Raw genomic sequence first — 13,751 nt, 5'->3', positions numbered from 1 at the left:
TGCAAACCCTAGAACCACTGCAGTTCTTGCTACCACAATGGAAAGCAAACTGAAAATGCTGCTAATATCACAGGAGGAAGAACAGCAAGGCCAAAAGGCCTGTCCTTGAGGACATCATAGAGCAGTTGGAGCAAACCAGTACTAAGGTTTGTCCTGCCTCTGAGACCAATAAATCGCCTTCATTTGAGTTGCTCGTTCTGATAGAGTCCTAATAGATACAAGATCACAATAGGTATTTTTATTAAAGTAACTGAACAAGGCCATTATTAGTAATTACTATTCCTGTATAATGATTCCTTATATGAAAAGAGGAAAGTAAGGCAAAATTAAAAAAAATTAGAACCTTGTCACCACACTTGTCTCTTCTCACTAATCCTTAGCTTCTATATATGATTCTCGCTTTTTCCCCTCCTTTTACTTTATTTTTTTCTCCTTAAAATAAGTTTGAATTTAATACGCAGATTTATCTCAGAACGACTCAAACTAGCATTTGAGGACAAGGGGGGACACTCTCTCTTTTCGACACCCAGTGCCACTGTCCTGTGTAGGTTCAAACACCTCGGATTCAACATTTGCTATAGTTCTAAATACTCACGCATGTCATAGGTCACAGGAGAGTTGGATTCACCATCCTGCCCAGAAATAGCATCATTCTAGAGGTTTCTTCACAGATCATGAAATGAAATGGTCGGTCCACTTTGATGATGGGAGGCATGGAATAAGCAGTGATTTCTGACAGGTTTCCCACCACTGCTTCAGTTCCTTACTAACCTCAATCATTGCTCTTTGTAAAACCTTGGTTATTTTAATATTTCTCGCAGTAACTGAGAGTTCACTCAGGTCAGCCCACGGTGAGAATATTCTGCTGATTCCCATCTCCTTCAGCAGTTCATGTACCTCATCCTTTTTTAGAAGATGAAGACTCTTTTTTAAAATTTTATATATATATATATATATTTATTTATTTGGTTGCACTGGGTCTTAGTTGTGGCAGGCGGGCTTCTTAGTTGCAGCTCGCTGGCTCCTTAGTTGTGGCATGCGAACTCTTAGTTGCTGCAGGCGGGATCTAGTTCCCTGACTAGGTATTGAACCCGGGAACCTGCATTGGGAGCACGGAATCTTAACCACTGTGCCACCAGGGAAGTCCCTAAAGACTTTTTATGATCATAAATTCATACAATTGTCAGATATTATTAAGAATACTTAATAGTATCCACTGTTAAATTATTCTCTCACAAATGTCATATTTCACTATAGTTTGTTTGAATCATGGTCTAGATAAAGATGACACATTGCAAATGGCAGATATATTTCTTAAGGCTTTTTCAATATGTAGACCACTCCCACTTCCTTTTTTCCCTTATAACTAATTTGTCAAAGAAATGGAATATTTTTCTCTTGCAAATTATTCCCCACCACCTGGATTGTGCTGATCGCCTTTCCATGCTGTGTTTTACATATTCCTCAGTCCCTGTAGATGTACCTCATACTTCTGATCTAATTTGAACTTTGGAAAGAAAACTTCCATTTTTCTGGTTTTCATGTTTTTGGGTTGTGTGTTCACCGGGTCTGTGGTCAGGTAGTCTTCAAGGGCAAGATGGTCACCCATCTTCTCCATGAGGACCACCAGCATGGTGGCATTTCCTCAGTAAGGCAGTTTGAGGATGTGGCAACGAAAATTCTTATCAACTGTGGAGGCAAACTTGCCTGCCCAGTACATCATGGGCACCTTGACTTCTTTGTACTTGTCCAGGTGGAAAATTTTCACCTTGATGAGAACAGGGTCAAAAGGGGTCAGTCACTTCCCTCTTGGAGAATTTGAAGAAGGTCTCTTTGACACCAAAGTCCTCGTGGATGAGGGCAAAGCTCCCCTGGGCCAGGCCCAGCTCCCAGTTGTGGGAGAGGGTGTCTCTGAGATGCTTCCTCAGAGACCATATGCCTCTGTTCTCTGCACTCACCTAGTTAATTCTGCATTGGAATATCTAACATGGCTCTGTGGGTGAGTTTATAATTAAAATCCCTGGTGCTGTACATCCCCATAATCCTGGCCATAGTTTGTTTCTTAGTCCTCTCCTCTTCTACCTAGAATAAACTTCTCTTCTAGCTAGAATAAACTTCTAGAAGGCTAGAGGGAGTGAAGAAAGGCTTAGTGAGTCTTCCCTAAAGAAAGACATAGTTTTTCCCCAATAAAAAAACTAGTAGTTCTACTAGCTAATAGTTGTTAAAGTAAAAACAAAACAAAACCATAAAGGTACTGTGATTAAATCAGTGGAAAAAATTGGGTTTAATAAAAGTAAATATGATTTTTTAACTGCAATATCTTTCAAACATTTAAGATGCAAAGCATTTTATTAGTTAGGATAAATACCTAAAGTGTTGTAATAGGAAAAAATACTGAAATCTCAGTGGCTTAACATTATAAGATATATTTCTGGCTCATGATGTGGTCCAACAGTAGAGCTCTTGATTAGGTGGCTGCCTCCAAAAGGTAATTCATAAAGCCACTCACTGTCCATCAATTTCATCATCCTCAATGAAGAGGTCCTCAAATCACCCCAGATTTATTCCATTCCAGACATTTGGAAGGAGCAAAGAGCAAGGAAGATGGTGCATGGGAGGTTTTATGGGCCAATCCAGAGAGTAGAACACATGACTTCTACCCAGAAAGCACATCCCATTGTCTGGAACCCAGCACATGGCCACACCTAACTGCAAATGAATGCTGGGAAATGTGATCTGGAGAACAAGGAGATGGATTTTCATGAACATGCAATAGTCTCTGCCATACACATGTTTTAACCCTTTAAGAGAGACCTATGGTATAAAGCTTTTCTCAAACTTACTTATCTAAAGAACTCCCTCCCACTCATCACTCTAGCATCTATCCACTTAAGTATTCCATGGAACACACTTAGAAAAATACTTATGTTATGTTCCCTTGAACCCTCCTCTGAAAGAGTTGCTGCTGGGTTTCTTGCCTTCTAACCATGTTGTAGACACAGAAAAAGAAATGCTGCAGTTACAGATGTCTGTAGATCCTGACTCTTTGAGGATTATATTTTCAAATCAAAAGATGGTTTGTTTTCTTAGCTATTTTATACTTTATTTTCTGTTTCAAAAGACCTTACTTGTGTTATTTTCCTAGCTCGTAGAAGCAGAGTTTGACCCAACCAGCAACATTTCCCCCCATGCAGCTATGCCCCAGGAGGATTATAACTCCATTTAATTAGAAACTGTGAAGCTTCCATTGGCTTAATTGCCTTCCCTATATTTAAAATTGATAACTGACAAGGACCTACTGTATAGTACAGGGAACTCTGGTCAATATTATGTAATAATCTAAATGGGAAAAGAAGTTGAAAAAGAATAGATTCATGTATACGTATAGCTGAATCACTTTGCTGTACACCTGAAACCAACACAACATTGTTAATCAACTATACTCCAATATAAAATAAAAAGTTTAAAAAAATTGCCTTCCCTTCTCTCCCCGTGACCTCCCATAATTCCCAGTGCCTTCCAGAATCTTCCAGGGCCTTCTCTCTTTACTAGCGTTTCCTTTCCCATGACAGATGATTATTTCAAACTTTATTTATCTCTTCAATTAACAACTCATCACCATGAAGACAGAAATGACTGATAAGCTTCATATATTATTATTCTCTGTAGTATTTACATTTTAGCATGGGACAAAACATGAAAGGAGGATAATAATCTTCTAATGGTGGAATTTCAGGTACCAGTAACAGACACTGGAAAGATGTTTTGAGAAAGGCAGCATTGCTAGAGTTTTCAGAACATACAGGTTAGGTAACTACCTGCTAGACTCATTTATGAAGTTAGTCCTTGACCAAAGGTGGCCTGGTATTTCTTCCAGGGAAGACAGATCAACCCTTAATTTGACACTCATGCCATTTCTCTGCACATATTGACTTTATTACAGGAGGTCAGAATTTTCTTCCTAGACAAATTTATGAGATGTTACTTCCCATTACAACAATTACAAAAAATTTGACAAGTTTAATTTCCTTACCTGTTTTATTCCACTTTGGCCTCAAAGCTAATTTATCAAAAGGTAGGAATATTCTTAGATTACTACCCTGAATAAAAATATGACCCCAGATTTTCTCTTCTCTTTCCAATGCATCTATTCTAGATATTCAGATATATTTGTACCTGAATATTTGGGATATAACAGGAAATAAATTATTTCACATATCTAATGAATTGCCAATCAAAGTCTCCTTTTATCAATAAAAATGAATATTTTGGCAAATAAGCATTAAATTTTACATTGTCAAGTGGAGAAGTCACTTGTTATTCTGTAGACTCCATTTCAGTGGAGGAAGTTATTTTTTGGAAGTGTTTTCCTGTGGAGGGTTGCATTTGATTAATTTATTCCAGAAATTTTGCCAAGGAAAGTTACAAAAGTGAGGTCAAAATTTGTACATGAATTTTTGGAAAGCAACATTTTATAAAAAGTTTTGGTTTATTTTAAAAAAATGAAACAGAATTTTGATTTCATGTTTGGCATACTCTGAGTAGAGTAAGTGAGGAAAGTTTTTTTTTTTCATATCTATACTACTTGATGCTGTATATGTTTATTTGAAGAAAAATTAAATTTGAGATCAAATTCAAGATAATTGATTTATAGTAAATATACACTTAAAAAAAAGATCAAATCATGTTTAACATATTATTTAATCTTAGAGAAAATGAGAGCTGTGGCAAAAAGATCGCTAATAGGTGGAGATTCAGAGTATGCATTTTTCTATATCTTGCCATTGTAAGAGCTATTTATTTTTAAATTGTATAATTTAAAAACTTAATTTACCCCCGTATTTAGCAAATGGGTTTCATATCAGTTCAACTGGAAGTTTTCTTCCTATAGTTGCCTAGAGCTATTTATTTTTGAATACAGCTCCTGAGTAGTGAATTGCAAAAATAAAAAGAACAAACTTTTTCCATTTAATTCATGGGCAATGGAAGCTTCAAACCCAGAAGTGACCATCACCATAATGTATTGTGGTTTTATGGTTTTTTTTTTTTTTACAGATTTATTTATTTTATTTATTTATTTTTGGCTGCATTGGGTCTTTGTTGCTGTGCATGGGCTTTCTCTAGTCTTCGTGAGCAGGGGCTACTCTTCATTGTGGTGCACGGGCTTCTCATTGCGGTGGCTTCTCTTGTTGCAGAGCACAGGGCTCTAGGCACATGGGCTTCAGTAGTTGTGGCTCGCAGGCTCAGTAGTTGTGGCTTATGGGCTCTAGAGCACAGGCTCAGTAGCTGTGGCACACGGGCTTAGCTGCTCCGTGGCATGTGGGATCTTCCCGGACCAGGGCTTGAACCCGTGCCCCCTGCACTAGCAGGCAGATTCTTAACCATTGCACCACCAGGGAAGCCCAATGTATTGTGGTTTTAATAGCAAAGTATCTAGGATTCTGCAATCCGATTTTTAGGAAAAGCAGCAAGTGTCTATACTTTACTGTTGAATACCCTCCTCTTTCCTAATACCTCCAGCTATAGATTTGCAGTGAGTACACAGATCCATTCAAAAACCAGGGATGATAATCATAGAAGACTCATTATATTTTTAAAAATAACATGGATGCAAGACTTTTGGTAAATAATATCATTTAAAAAAAATAATAAAACAAATTAAATTAGGCTCCCAATTTCCTGCCTGAATAACATTCTCTGTGCAGGTATACATGCATATAGCAACCTTGATGCCACCAGAATCTTGAATTTACATCTACTTTTCTATGTTTCACAGAACTTCTGTCCAGCATATAGATTACCTAACAACTGTCATGTTGGTGAGAGTTAGATTTTCCTACCATAATTTATTCATTTTTTAAAAAGCCATGGCATCAAGAGTTAAAAGCTTACTGTGAAACCTATGAAAATACATTTGTTCATCTGGGCCCATGTTGACCCCTCTCTGCTTCCCTTGGACTCATCTGAATCTTGGTGAGCTTAAGGTGAGAGTGAGACACATCAATTCAACATAGAGTTGGGGTGTGCTGAAGGTTGCATAACTCTAATTTTAAAAAGCCACTGTGTTTTTATGGCAGGATTCTGGAGGGCTGCACTGATTCCCTGATTAATGTTGACAGGGCTATTAAAGCTATGAAACATCGCTTGAATATGGCATTGAATGAAAAAACTAGCTTAGCCGTGCTGTTCTTGGGTGTTAGCTGATTAAACTAAGCCACAGGGAAAACCATCTTCAGACTATGCATTCATTTTCTCAACTGTTTTGTTTGTTTCTCAGCAGCTATTTAACAAGGTTGGTTAGCTAGGTTTCTTTATAGTGGCTTTAGATTCTATCTATGACATAAAGGGTGAACCATTATGTCCATGACTCCTTTTGTTGCCCCAAGACATCTGGTGTGCTGCACAAAAGAGACCCCCTCTCCTGCTTTTTTGAGCCATAACATTGACTAGTGTGTGTGTGTTTATATTTCTGTAGAGGAAGGCTTGACTTTGGCCAAATCCACTTCAACTCTGATCCCACCCTTTATTTTCCATGGGTCTTTAACCTCTCTGAGACTCAGTTTTCCTCAAATATCAAGAGGGCATGATGATACTTTGCAAGTTTATTATGGGAATTAGAGATCATGTAAAGTGCCTAACATGATTCCTGGCACAGATTAGGCGCCCAATAAAAAGTAGCTCTTATTATTGTTATTGAAACAATCTAGTGAGAAAAAAATGTATGAGTTATTGCCTTTTTTGTTACATAGAGAAGAATTTGGGAGAGAGGAACAAAATGGTGTTTCCACAAATGGAAATGAACTGAAATCTCGACACTTGCTTGGAACTAAATTTTAGGCCTTTGGTGAGAATTGGCATACCTCTTTGAAGAGTTAATTTAGGTAGATTTAAGTAATTTGACTTTTATAGTACTTTTGAAAAAATTCCTAAGGGAAGTTGGATGAGATTCTTTCAGTAATTACACAAAATGGGTGAGTATCTGGGAGATATTTAAACCAAGAACAGATAATATGAAAATGAGAACACATCGCAATAGGTGAGATGTAGGTTAGAGCTAAAGCATCACATGACTTTTCTAATGAGGTGTTGAAATACCAAATTGGAAACTGAGAGAGACTCCAAATACTCTATTCTGATATTTTACATCTGCAAGTGGGAGTGTAATTTGCTGGTAGATAATAAGATTCTTAAAAACTTTAAGTTTCTAAATCAGCAATTTCATTTCCATTTCTCCATTCTAAGAGAAAATACAAAATTCAGAAAATTGCTCTAGGCATAAAGATGTTCACGATAGTATTAGCTATATAAAAATGTGGAAACAATTTAAATGTCTGAAAATATGGAAATGATTAAAACAAGTAGGCTAAATATCATGTATATAAGTATTGTATAAGCAAGCTGTTGTGAGAAGTTTAATGGGGAAATGTTTCTACAAAGGGAAAAATATATAAGATTATATATAAATTATTATTTTAACTATATAACACAGTTATTGAAAAAAACACTGGAAGGAAATATTTATTTGAACCATGTAAAGTTAGTTTTGACCTATAGAAGGACTATTTTGAATGGTTTAACCTAATACATGAATATTTTGGGGAAGTGGTAAAATTTTCAGCAATATTCTCTTTCTATGAAGTTTTTGTAATTCTCTGTTTTACAGAAACATATTTTTATTATAAGGAATTTTTAATAGAAAATGACTTAGTCATCTAAAAAAGGAACTGTTCTAATTTAGGCAAAATTTAAAAAGAATAAATTAGGTTTCCATTTCTGGAAGTTTTACAAACTTGATATTCTGCAAAGCCTTACACTACAGAATAATCCCAGATACTATATAAAGTGTTTGGAAAAACTATTCATTACATGGTTGAGCTGGCAACAGAGTAAGGAAATCCCCAGCACTCAAACATGAAACAAAAGCATAAATCCTGGGAGAAAAGTCCATGACTGCTTTCTGGGCACCTGTGGATTTCTGGTGATCCAGAGATTATGTTTTAATGGCCTCATAGGTAGCAGGGAACAAATATTGGTGTCCATATAATGTAAGGAGTCACATAAAACACCTGCATGTGAAGCCAAGACCCTACCTAACAAAAAGGGCCACATCTTCAGTGAACAGTGAACTAGAGGTAAATCCTAATTTACATGGGAAATTTGCTTATTTTATCTTAAAACAAAATTATTAGAAAACAATAGGTTTAAAGGTGGATTCCATAAGCAGGTATAAATCTTATGTGGGTGAAAGAACTCTCAACTTCATGCCTCTAAGAATTCATTCAGATAAAAGTATATCAGATAAACAACTCAACAGTTAAACATTACAAAACAGATGTGGGAACAAGAAACATGGCTGAGAATCAGCAGAAATACCCAATAGTTGAAACAAATAAACAAATATCAAACATACAAAGACTTATGATATTCAAATATTCAAATATATAATAGAAAAAGAGCATATTTTATAAGTTTAAAGGAACATAAAACAGTACTGAAAGTATGAGTTTAGAGACTCTCAGTGATGATAAGGCACATTTGAAGAAGAAATTATAGACTTGAAAAGCATAATTGAAATAAACTCAGTTAGTTTTAAAAGCAGCTTCCATACAACTCAAGAGAAGGACTGAATTATAGGATGACCCTACAGAAATGACCAGATGCATACCATTGTCAAAGATACGGTAACCATGAAGGAGACATCAAAAATCATGGATCATAAAATGAAAGCAAATATCCAACATACATGTAATCAGGGTTACAGAAGGAGTGGCCATGAAAATGAAAAATGGATAATATTCTAAGAGATAACAGTGAAAATTTTCCAAAACTGATAAAAGACACACATCCTATGATTTAGGAATTACTAAGTTCCAAGCAGGAAAGATTCAAACATTATATCTATATCTATATCTATGTATCTAGTTACATTGCAGTGAAGCTGCAAAATAACAAAGGAAAAGAAATTTAATGAGTAGTCAGAGAGAAAAAGCAGATTAGAAACAAATAACAATTAAAGACAAAAATGAAAAATAGCATATAGTGTTATACTGTTTTCAAAGTCTGAGAGAAAATAAATGTAAACACACAGCAAAACTGTCTTTTAAGAATGTGAGTATAATGAAGACATTCTCGGAAAACAAAAAACTGTTTACCATCAAATATGGTGTTTATTACCATCAGTAGAGTAACTACTGAAGAATACACTTCAAGAAGAATGAAAATGATCCCAGAGGGAAGGTCTGAGAAGGAAGAAAGAGAGGATAGTGAAGAAAGGAGTGAACATGTGGGTAAATCTAGATAAATATTTATTGTATAAAACAATATTTAAAACAACAATGACAATAATAATGTTTCATTTGTGGAATATGAAAACAATTTTGAATACAAGTAAAATATTTCCTGATAATAGCATGTAAGTTGGAACAACTAATATTAAAGCATTTTAGACTTTAATATGTTTATATGTTAAAATTTCTAAACAGCTACTGAAATAATAGAAATACAGTGTAAACTTCCAAATGAATAAAGGTTAAAAAAAGAAAAATAACAAAAACCTTAAGCAATCCAAAAGATGACAATGAAAAATATAAACAAAAAAATCAGGGCAAATAAAAGGGCAAAAGTAAGGTGGTAAAGAGAAATTCAATACATCAACAATCTCAGTAAATATCAATGAACTAAACTTTTCAGTTAGAAGGTTAAGTTTGTCTGACTGTGTTAAAAAAAGATCTAACTCCATGTTGTTTATAAGAGACTTGACCAAAATATAAGGATATAAAAATTGAAAGTAAAATGCTGGAAGAAGATATACCAGAAAAAAATAATGAAAAGTAAATTGGTGTGGTTATGGGAACTTCAGACAAAACAATACTTTAAGACAAGAATCACTACTAGAAATAAAAATATCCACTATATAATGGTAAAAGGTTGAATTCCCTTGGAATAACAGTTCAAAACACCCATGCACATAATGACATACCTTCAAAACATATGAGTAAATACTAAAAACTATAAGAAAAAGAGAAAAATTCACCATTATTATAACCAATATGAAAACAATTCTCAGCAATTGATAAATCAAGCAGAACAATCAATAACTTAGAATAAAGGACATTTGCCCACCACTATCAACAAACTTGATATATTGACTCCCACACCAAACAATTAGAGAAAACCATTCTTTTCAAGCATTCATTGAACATTTATGAAAACTAAACAGAATTTAGACTCATCAAATTTTAGAGAATTCTTATCATGCAGACTATGTTCTGTGATAACAATGCAATTAAGTTAGAAATATTTTACAGAAAGATTACTAAACCACAGCATACATTTGAAAATGTAAAGGCTAAATAACTCATGGGTCAAATAAAGATCATAATGAAATTTGGGAAATACTTATAATTGATTGAAAAGGAAAATATTACATATTAAGTTTTTGGAATGCAGATAAAGCAGTACTTAAATATTTGTATTAGAAAAGAATGATTGAAGATTAATAAGCTAACACTACAACTCAAAAATTAAATTAAAAATAGCAACAGAGAGACAAAGGGCATTACATAATTATGACAATCCAACAAGAGAATATAACACTTGTAAACATTTATGCACCCAACATAGGAGCACCTAAATATATAGAGCAAATATTAACAGAAATAAAAAAGATAAATTGACAGTAATAGTGGAGACTTTAATACCCCACTTATGGTAATGGATCCAGACAGAAAATCACTAAGAAAACACTGGCCTTAAGTGCCATATTAGACTAGATAGACTTAATAGATACATACAGAACATTCCATCCCCAACCAGCAGAATACACATTCTTTTCGAGTCCACAGGAAACATTCTCCAGAAGAGATCACAAGTTAGGCCACAAAACAAGTCTCAGTAAATTGAAGAAGATTGAAATCACATCAAGAATCTTTTCCAATTACAATGGTAGAAACTAGAAATCAACTACAAAAAGAAAACTGGATGAAATAAAAATATGTGGAGTCTAAACAATATGCTACTAGACAATTAATGGTCAATGAAGAAATCAGGAGGAAATTAAAATAACTTTGAAACAAACAAGAAGAGAAAATATACCCTTCCAAAACCTATGGGATGCAGCAAAAGCAGTTCTAAGAGGGAAGTTTATAGCAATACAGGCTGACCTCAAGAAGCATGAAAAATCTCAAAAAATCTAACCTTAGCCCTAAGGGGACTAGAAAAAAAAAGAATAAACAAAGCCCAAAGTTAGCAGAAGGAAGGAAATAAAAAAGGTCAGAGTGGAAATAAAAAACAGAGACTAAAAAAACTAGAAAAGATCAATAGAACTAAGAGCTTGTTCTTTGAAAAGATAAGCAAAATTTTCAAACCTCTGGCCAGACTTATCAAGAAAAAAGAGTCAGAGCCCAAATAAAATCAGAAATGAAAGATGAAAAGTTACAGTTTATACCATAGAAAAACAAAGTATCATAAGAGACTACTATGAGCAGTTATACACCAACAAATTGGAAAACCTAGAAGAAATGAATAAATTCCTGGAAACATACAACCTACCAAGACTGAATCAGGAAGAGACAGAAAATCTAAATAGACCAATTACTAGTAATGAAACTGAGTTAGTAACTCAAAAAATCCCAATAATCAAAAGTCCAGGAGCAGATGGCTTCACAGGTGAATTCTACCAAACATTTAAAGAAGAGTTAATACCTATCCTTCTCAAACTATTCTAAAAATAATTGAAGAGGAGGGAACAGTTCCAAAATCATTCCATGAGGCCAGAATTACCCTGATAGCAAAACCAGACGGACACCACACACAGAGAAAATTACAGGCCATAGGTACAAAAATCCTCAACAAAGTATTAGCAAACAGAATTTAACAGTACATTAAAAGGATCATACATCATGATCAAGTGGGATTTATTCCAGGAATGCAAGAATGGTTCAACAACCACAAATGAATCAACATAATGCACAATATTAACAAAACAAACGATAAATATCATTGATCATCTCAATAGATGCAGAAAAAGCATTTGTCAAAATTTAACATAATTCATGATAAAAACTCTTAACAAAGTGGGTATAGTGGGAACATACTGCCACAAAATAAAGGCCGCACTCAACGATCAATGACTAACATCATACTCAATGACAAAAAGCTAAAAGCATTTCCTGTAAGGTCAGAAACAAGACAAAGATGCCCACTCTCACCACTTTTATTATAGAAGTCCTAGACACAGCAGTCAGACAGGAAAAAGAAACGACATCCAAATTGGAAAGAAAGAAGTAAAACTGTCAATATTTGCAGATGACATGATACTATAAACAGGAAACCCTAAAGACTCCACCAAAAACTATTGGAACTAATAAATGAATTCAGCAAAGTTGCAGGATACAGATTAGCATACAGAAATCTGTTGCATTTGTATACACTAACAATGAACTCTCAAAAATAGAAATTAAGAAAACAATTCCACTTACAATTGCACCAATTTAAATACCTCAGAGTAAATTTAACCAAGGAGGTGAAAGACCTGTACTCTGAAAGCTATGGCATTGATGAAAAAAATTAAAGATGACAAAAATAGTTGGAAATTTATACTGTTCTCATGGATTGGAAGAATTAATATTGTTAAAATGCCTATACTACCAAAAGCAATATAAAGATTCAATGCAATCCCTATCAAGATACCAACTGCATTTTTCATAGAAAAAACACAAATAGACCTAAAATTTGTATGGAACCACAAAAGACTCTGAATTGCTAAGGCAATCTTGAGAAAAAAGTACAAAATTGGAGGTATCACACTCCCTGACTTTGAACTATACTGCAAAACTATAGTAATCAAAACAGTATGGCACTGGCATAAAAGCAGACACAGATCAATACAACAGAAATAAACCCATTCACATATGGAAAATTAATCTACAGCAAAGGTGGTAAGACTATACAATGGGGAAAATATAGTCTCTTCAATAAATGATGTTGGGAAAATAGGATAGCTACATGCAAAGGAATGAATCTGGACCACTATTTTACACCATATACAAAAATTAACTCAAAATGGAATAAAGACTTGAATGGAAAACCAGAAACTACTAAACTTCTAGAAGAAAACATAGGCAGTCAGATCTTTGACTTTGGTCTTAGCATATTTTTGGGGATCTATCTCCTTAGGCAAGGGCAACAAAAGCAAAACTAAGCAATGGGACTACATCAAACTGAATTTTTTTTTTAAGCGAAGGAAACCAGCAGCAAAACAAAGAGGCAACCTCATGAATGGGAGAAAATATTTGCAAATCACATGTCTGATAAGAGGTTAATATCTGGAATATATAAAGAACTTATACAACTTAATATCAAAAAATCCAAACAATCCAATTAAAAAAATTGTCAAAAACCTGAACAGAAATTTTTCCAAAGAAGACATACAGCTGGCCAACAGGTACATGAAAAGGTCCTCAACATTATTAATCATCAGGGAAATGCATATCAAAATCACAATGAGATATCACCTCACAGCTGTGAGAATGGCTGCTATCAAAAGACAAAAACAAAAACAAGTGTTGGAGAGGATGTGGAGAAAAATGAACCCTCATTCACTGTTGGTGAGAATGGAAATTGGTGCAGCCACTGTGGAAAACAATATAGAGATTCCTCAAAAAATTAAAAATAGAACTATCATATGATCCAGCAATTCCACTTCTGGGTATTTATTTGAAGAAAACGAAAATGATAATTTGAAAAAGAAA

General features: G+C 34.4%; 1 pseudogene; it reads right to left on the bottom strand.

Annotated features, from left to right (window-relative positions):
• Window positions 1–607: 607 nt before the first annotated feature.
• LOC118883337 lies at window positions 608–8,710 on the bottom strand (annotated as a pseudogene).
• Between the last annotated feature and the right edge of the window lie 5,041 nt (window positions 8,711–13,751).

The sequence above is a fragment of the Balaenoptera musculus genome, chromosome 17, assembly GCF_009873245.2.
Source record: "Balaenoptera musculus isolate JJ_BM4_2016_0621 chromosome 17, mBalMus1.pri.v3, whole genome shotgun sequence".
NCBI lineage: Eukaryota > Metazoa > Chordata > Mammalia > Artiodactyla > Balaenopteridae > Balaenoptera > Balaenoptera musculus.
The sequence above is the reverse complement of the archived record's forward strand: the minus strand, read 5'-3'. Positions and strand labels throughout refer to the sequence as shown.